Source organism: Piliocolobus tephrosceles, chromosome X (assembly GCF_002776525.5).
Source record: "Piliocolobus tephrosceles isolate RC106 chromosome X, ASM277652v3, whole genome shotgun sequence".
Taxonomy (NCBI): Eukaryota; Metazoa; Chordata; class Mammalia; order Primates; family Cercopithecidae; genus Piliocolobus; species Piliocolobus tephrosceles.
The window spans coordinates 39,116,135-39,124,042 of NC_045455.1; the positions used below are offsets into that span (position 1 = coordinate 39,116,135).

Sequence of the window (7,908 nt, forward strand, 5' to 3'; positions counted from 1 at the left end):
AAAAAAAAAAAAAAAAAAAAAAAAAAGAAGAGCCTTCCTGTGTTTAGTCTCATGGAAAGAAATGCTGGTTGGAAGAAAAGTCCTTGAAGGAAGAAAAACACGATACCAATAGCAAGTTTTATTAAAGCAACCCAATACTTCATTCCATGAAGTAGAAAATAAGCTTTCTTGGAAACTGGTGGCAGAAAGTGTTTCTAGATTGAGAGGAGAATGGGGATGTAGGAGAGGAGAAAGTGTGTTTCCTTATTCCATGCCAGGGCAGTGACCAGGGGATATGCAATAATAGCAAACATTCACATTGCACTTGCTGGTACCTTTCTTAGCACTGCTTTCTGCAGTTTAGCTCAATGAATCCTCCCACTCCCCATGAGGTAGGTATATTTTTATCCCCTTTTACAGATGGGAAACTGAGGTACAGAGAGCTCACAGGACTCGTCAGAGATTACACCGGTAGTATGTGGCCTACCGTAAGCCAGCTTTGCTTATAACAGACAAAGTGAAGAACTCAGGCGGTATGATATATAGACTATTTATAGTCTAGAGAGACCTGTTAAAAAAAAATATTCCCTTAATGCTCTCTGAGATTCTTGTCTTAGGGTCCAAAGACTGACCAATGAAAACTTCATTTGAGTAGCATACTGTATTCAAAGACAAGCTACAGTAATATAATACTCCCGTTTTCTTCCCTACAGAAATGAAGTAAAGGCATTTGGAAGGAGGAGTGAAGCAGGAAGTCAATATGCAGGGAGCCTTCTGGGCTGGGGAGGAACAGTGAGGGTGGATGGCCAATGGGAGCAGCCTACCTTCCTGCCAGGGTCATGGCAGAGGGAGAAGGGGGCAGAAGCAAACAGAAGAGGCCTGGAGAATGGGTTTTAGAGCCAGGCAAACCTCACTTTGAAACCCCCTTATCACTTCTCAGTCTAGTTCCTTCATCTCTCGAAGCTTCACTTTTCTCCTCTGTTATCTCCTGGGGTGGTTTAAACATTGAATAACATCCTGAGGGTAACATACAGTATGTTACCTCCGGACATGAGGGTGCAGACATTAGCACACACTGAAGGGACAAAAGAGCCCAAACTCCAGAGCCAGGCTGCCTAGGTACAAGTCCTGGGGGCCTCACTCATTAGCTGTGTGTGAGTTAACATGTGTAAAGTGGTTAGACTAGTCCATGGTACATAATACATGCTATGTAATTGCTAGCTATTTTCATAGTAAGCACTCAAAAAATAGCAACTGGCATTAGTAAAATATATATTAACCTACTTAGACTTTGTTTTTCTAGCACATCCATGTATTGATACCTGTCAGCCTATAAATAAGCTCTTCTTGTTGGCATAGAACTTTCTTATACTCGGGAGGCTGAGGCAGGATAATCGCTTGAATCCAGGAGGTGGAGGCTGCAGTGAGCTCAGATCGTGCCACTGCATTCCAGCCTGGGCGACAGAGTGAGAACCCATCTCAAAAAAAACAAAAATACAAAAAAACAAAAAAAAAAACCCAAAACTAAACAACAACAACAAAAAAAACCAACGTGTAATGCAGTGGGTAATAAGGTAAAGTTTTATTCTATTCTTTTAGGCTTTAAGATACAGTTATTGTAGGAGTGAAGAATTCCATCTTTTGGTTTGGATTGACAATCAAAGCAGGAATGTAAATTGTACCTGACCTTGTTCTCCAGATTATCAGGGAATGAGCTCGTGGCTTCCTGTTTAGCTTCCTGAACTCTGTGCTCTGACACGACACTGCAGAACTGGAGCTGCTCCAACATTTTGTTCTGGAGCAAGACGAAATGTAAGAACTCTTGCTGGGTGGCCCAGTGCACTTTCAAATACAGGTCGGTGCAAAAGTAATTGTGGTTTCGGATCATGAATTTTAAATCATTATAACTAGGCTCAAATGTATCTTTATTAATCAAAGTAGGAACCACTACAATCAAAACATTTTTTTGCCAACAAGAAATATATTTGTTTACTCCTGTAGAACAAAAATCCATGCTTTGGGATTCAACAACTCATGGAAAGCATTTTCTGCATCTTGCTGGTTGTGAAAGCGTTTTCCCTGCAAAAAGTTGTTGAGATGCTTGAAGTGGTAATAGGTTGGCAAGAGGTCAGGTGAATACGGTGGATGAAGCAAAACTTTGTAGCCCAGTTCATTCAACTTTTGAAGTGTTGGTTGTGTGACATGCAGTCGGGTTGTGTCGTGGAGAATAATTGGGCCCTTTCTGTTGACCAATGCTGGCTGCAGGCATTGCAGTTTTTGGCGCATCTAGTCAATTTGCTGAGCATACTTCTTGGGTGTAATCGTTTTGCCAGGATTCAGAAAGCTGTAGTGGATCAGACTGGCAGCAGACCACCAAACAGTGACCATGACCTTTTTTTGGTGGAAGTTTGACTTTGGGAAGTGCTTTGGAGCTTCTTCTGGGTCCAACCATTGAGCTGGTTTTCGCCAATTCTCATATAAAATCCACTTTCGTCACATGTCACAGACGTATTGAGAAATGGTTCATTGTTGTTGCATAGCATAAGATAAGATGACACTTCAAATTTTTTTTTTTTTAATTTGTTTTTATTTTTGGTCAGCTCATGAGGCACCAGCTTACTGAGCTGAGCTTTTTCACCTTTCCAATTTGCTTCAAATGCTGAACAACCATAGAATGGTTGACGTTCAGTTCTTCGGCAGTTGTGTAGTTGTAAGAGGATCAACTTTGATGATTGCCCTCAATTGGCTGTGAACTTCGATGGCCGGCCACTACACTCCTCATCTTCAAAGCTCTTGTCTCATTTGCAAAATTTCTTGAGCCACCATTGCATGGTACATTCAGTAGCAGTTCCTGGGCCAAATGCATTGTTGATGTTGTGAGTTGTCTTTGCTACTTTACAACCCATTTTGAACAGGAATAAGAAAATTGCTCAAATTTGCTTTTTGTCTAACATCATCTTCATAGTCTAAAATAAACATAAAATAAAAAGCAAGTAATAAGTCATTAGCAAAAAAAAATTAAAGTGAGAAATGCCCATTAAAATGATGTATAACATAACCACATTTATTTAAGAATGTATTCCAATATCAAATGACAAATTCCCAACAATGCAAAAACTGCAATATATCTTTATTATTTTCCAGCGACCTGTTTAAATGCTTTTAGTACTTTGGCCTCTGTTTCAATGTTGTGAATATCATTACACAAGGACATGGTGAAAAAATATGAAATGCTGGCAGTTATATTTTTCCAGTTAGTAGTTGTTTATTTATTGATTCATTCATTCTCCTAAAGCATATTTAATGAGCATCTATTATATTCCAGGAATTGTTCCAATCATTGGAGATTCAGCAGAGAATAAAACAGACACAAATCCTTGGTTTCAAGGTGCCTGCATTCTGATGAAAGGTGTGAGACAATAATAACCAAGGTAACTAAGGTATAGGACATGTTGGTGACAATGTACTACGGAAAAAAGCAAAAAGGTTGGCAGGGTGTGAGGATGACTAGAAAATCCTCACTGAAAGGGAAATGATGTTCGATTAAGACCTGAAGGAGTGTGGAAATGAACTATGTGGGAAGAGCATCCCAGGCAGAGGGAACAGCAATTATGAAGACTCAGAGGCAACAGAATGCCTAGCGTATGTAGGGCAGAGTGGGGAGGCCACCACAGTAGCTGGAGAGGAGTGAGTTTTGGGGAGAATAATTGGAAATAGAGTCAGATAATAGGGAAGAGTCAAATGATGGAGGTCCTTGCAGGCCATGAGTAGAAATTTGGCCTTACTCCTGGTGGAATAGGAAACTATTACACGGTCTCAGGCAGAGGAATAGCACAACCTGATTTTCATTTTGCCAGAATCAGTCTGGAGCTAGATTGAAAATAGAAGTTGTAGGGGGTGAACAGAGATCAAAGAAGAGTCCCCAGTTAAGGGGGGACTATCACAGTGGTCTTGGGGAGGGAGGACAGTGACTTGGACCAGGGGGCTGGCAAACATCTTGGAACGTAAAATGGTACAGCCACTCTGGAAAGTAGTTTGGCACCTTGTAAAATCAAGCCAACAAACAAATGAAAACTAAACTAGCCATACATTGACCATACAACTCAGCAATTGAACTCCTGGGAACCTATCTTAAAGAAATGAAAATAGGTCCACATGAAAATGTGTATAAATTTATGCACAGCAGTTTTATTTATAGTTGTCAAAAATGGAAATAAGAAAAATGTCCTTCTAATAACATCTGTGGATCTCAATGGTATTATGCAGAGTGAAAAGAAAAAGCCAACCTCAAAAGGTCACATACTGTACATTTCCATTTATATGACACTATTGTAATGACAAAATTACAGAGATGGAAAACAGATTGGCAGGGGTTTTGGATACAGAGGTAGGTAGGTATGATCATAAAGAGGTAGCATGAGGAAGTCCTTTGTGGCAATGGGTTAGTTTCTGTGTCTTGATTGCAGTTGTGATTACATGAATCCACACATAGGATTAAGTGACACAGAACTGTACACACACACAGTGTCAATTTCCTGGGTTTGATATTGGGCTATAAATATGTGAGATGTAACCATGGAAGGAATCTGGGTGAAATGTACGCAGGACCTCTCTGCGCTATCTTTGCAGCTTCCTGTGAAAAATATGATTAGCTGACATGGTGGTAGGGCAGAGGTATCAGGGGAAACAGGGAAGGAGGGAGGGCCTTGGGTCAGCACAGTTGTGCCTCATTCTTGGAGTCTTTGTGTTCTTTGGGATTCTTGATAGTATTTGTGGCTCCTTTTAAACTCCTGTAGTTGCATGAGGCTTAGTGCCCTTTAATAATAATAGAAGACGCTGATGAAGGCAAAAAATAAATGGAGCCAACAGAATTTGCTGACAGAGCTGATGTGGGGTATAGGAGAAAATGGAGCTAAAGATGACTCCAAGAGTTCTGGCCTGAGTGACCGAAAGATTTGAATTGCAATTAATCATCAAAAGTGCTAGGTTGAGGGGTATATATTGAGAACTCAGTTTTAGATATGATACATTTCAGATACCCAGTTGACATCTTTGGAAGTCATCAGCATGAAAATGGCATTTTTAGCTATAAACCTAGATGACATTACCAAGAAAGTGAGTATATAGAGAGAAGTGAATTTGGGGCTAAGTTTAGAATGCACCAACATTTAAAGATGTCAGAGATAAAGAGGAACCAGAAAAAACAGAACACAGTGCCCAGACATATAGGAGAAAATGTAGATGAGGGAGGTTATAAGAAGATAGTCATGATCTGTCTCAAATACTGCTGAAATGTCAACAAAATGAAGACAGCGATTTGACCGTAGCTTTAGCAGTTTGGCGGGTATGAGAGACCTCCATGGGGTATTGAAGGTCAGAAGGTCAAAGTGTAACTGGAGTGGATTCAAGAGACAACAGGAAGAGTTAAATTGAAAACACTGCTTATAGTAGCTCCTGGGGAATCTTGCTAGAAAAGGGAAGGTGAAAATATAGAGAAACTTGGAGAAGTTTTCTGTTTTTTTTTTTCCCCCTTTTTTATGATGAGAAGGAAGGAACATCTTTTGTTCTGGTGGAAATGATTAAGTATAGAGGGCAACTTTCATGGTATGGGAGAGAGGAGAGAACAACTGAAGAAATGTCCTTGAGGAGGCAAGAAGGGTTAGGATCTAGTGCACAGGTGAGGTAGAAGCAATAGCTTTTTCCGGGAGAGAAGCAGAGTCTAAAGGTGCAGATGGATGAGGCCATGTGTGCAGAGGGGCTATCTTGTGGGAGTTCTCTTTGGGTGGATTCTATCTTTCCAGTGAAATGGTAAGCAAGGTCATTGCAGCTATGGGTGAGAATGAGTGGGTGAGGCTGGAGGTTTGAAGGGGAAAAATAAACTGTGAAAGCATAGACAAAGGAATGCACCAGGGGAACAAGTGCACCTTCTTTCAGCTGTAGCACATGTGTTTTATGCAATGAGATGTCTCTACCCTTAGTTTGGTGTATTTATCATTGCAATAATTGCACTTCCTGTTTGGTCAATGACTTGGCAATTCATACAACCCTGTGACCTCAAGTCTCTTTTAACCCCTTGAGAGGTTAATTTTGAAATTTTGGATTTTGGAAGAAAGAAAAATACGAAAGGGGAAGGAATGTCTAATAAGAGGAGGTATGGAAACCAGAACCAGGAGAACAAAAAGTAGAATCGTTGTTTATTTCATCATTTATGGAACTCATGAAAGAGTTTTGGGTCACTGACATGCAAACAATGACAGTTTCAGCTAAAAGGAATACTTTGTATATTTTTACTTGTGTTATATTCATCCAAACAAATATTTGTTGATAAGCTAGCATTATCCAAACAAATATTTGTTGATAATCTAGTATTGAACCAGGAACTATGCTATATACCAGGAACGGGGGAGCAGATGGCCATTGTTCTCAAAAGCCCTAGGTACTATGGAAGTAGAAATATAAAAGTGTGGTAAGTGGCAGGATGCAAAGGAAGGGAGATGCCTGAATGTGGCTGGGCAGTCAGTGGGCATGATTCAGAAAGAGACTCAACTAGGGATATTGGAATTGAGCTTGACAGAAGGAGTGAGGGATAGCCTGGTGATGTGGGTTGTGAGTAGGAAAAAAGCATTTCATGAGAGGGTGAGGGCAAAGGTGAGAGGGTAGAAGGGAAGAGAAGCAAGGAAATAAGGAATCTGAGGGAGAGGCTACAGGGCCGGTGATCAAAAGTCTTGAGATAGGTCCATGTGGTGGCTTTCGTCTGTAATCCCAGCAGCTTGGGAGGCCGAGGTGGGTGGATCACTTGAGGTAAGGAGTTTGAGACCAGCCTGACCAACATGGTGAAACACTATCTCTACTAAAAATACAAAAACATTAAGGCATGGTGGCGGGTGCCTATAGTTCCAGCTTCTTGGGAGGTTGAGGTGGGAAAATTGCTTGAACCCAGTAGGTAGGGGTTGCAGTGAGCTGAGATTGCACTGCTGCATTCCAGGCTGGGTAACAGAGCGAGACTCCACCTCAAAAAAAGAAAAAGTCCTGATATGGACAGGACCAGAACAGAGGAGAGCCATGGTTAGGAAAAGGGTGAGGAAGGAGAGGGGCTTTGACCCTGGGTACCTGCGTTTTATTGCTAAAACCATCTTAGTGCGGCATCTTCTTACAAGGCTGGCTGTGACCTAGGAGAAAAAAAAGCTTTGAACAGAAGGAAATAAAGAGGAGAAGGGAAGGGAAGAATATCAGCTTCTTGGTGGATGCAACTGGGATAGCCCTCAATGCGCAAGGCCCAGCATTGACCCTACCTTTCCTTGGCTTCTAGATCTGCATCAGAGTTTTACAACTTGTCAGGAAGCCAGGGATGGCTGAAGAGCACTGGACTTGGAGACTTGGGTTCTTGTCTCCAATATAAAGTCATTAGGCAAGTTGTTTATCTCTGGGTCCTGATTTCCTCATCTGTAAAACCAGGTGGTTGGTCTGAAGCTCAGATGCATCATTTCTAAAAAATATTCTCTTGTGCTATATGTTAATCGTTAGTGAGCATGAGAATATTATATTTCATTCCCCACTCAACACCCCCCTAAGGCCTCTCTTTTCATGCTGCAAACTCTTCTAATTCAGGCCTCTTGTGTAGGGCATTTGTGATCCATCCACATCTGTGCTCTTATTCTGTTGCTTAGTGTTACTGGTTTCCATGAAAGGTGATTTGGAAGTTTCACAGAGAAGATGAACTGTCAATCTTAGAGGAGTGAGGAATATGTGTAATAACAATGATAATGAAGGTGAGGATGAAGATGCTGATGATGGTGATTCTGATCTCCTGTTCATTTTCCATATATCACATTTAATCCACACAACAAGCTTTTGATGTAAGCATTTCCATTATCTGCATTTTACAGATAAAGACATTAGGCACAGAGAGGTGAGGTAGCCTTTTCAAAG

General features: G+C 41.0%; 1 long non-coding RNA gene across 1 annotated transcript; it reads right to left on the reverse strand.

Moving 5' to 3' along the window:
- Window positions 1-1,666: 1,666 nt before the first annotated feature.
- LOC111522257 lies at window positions 1,667-7,366 on the reverse strand. The gene is made up of 3 exons (XR_002725206.2): window positions 7,272-7,366; window positions 7,090-7,148; window positions 1,667-2,945 (listed from the first exon to the last, which is right to left on the reverse strand). It is a non-coding gene; the product is annotated as an uncharacterized LOC111522257 (long non-coding RNA).
- Window positions 7,367-7,908: the final 542 nt, after the last annotated feature.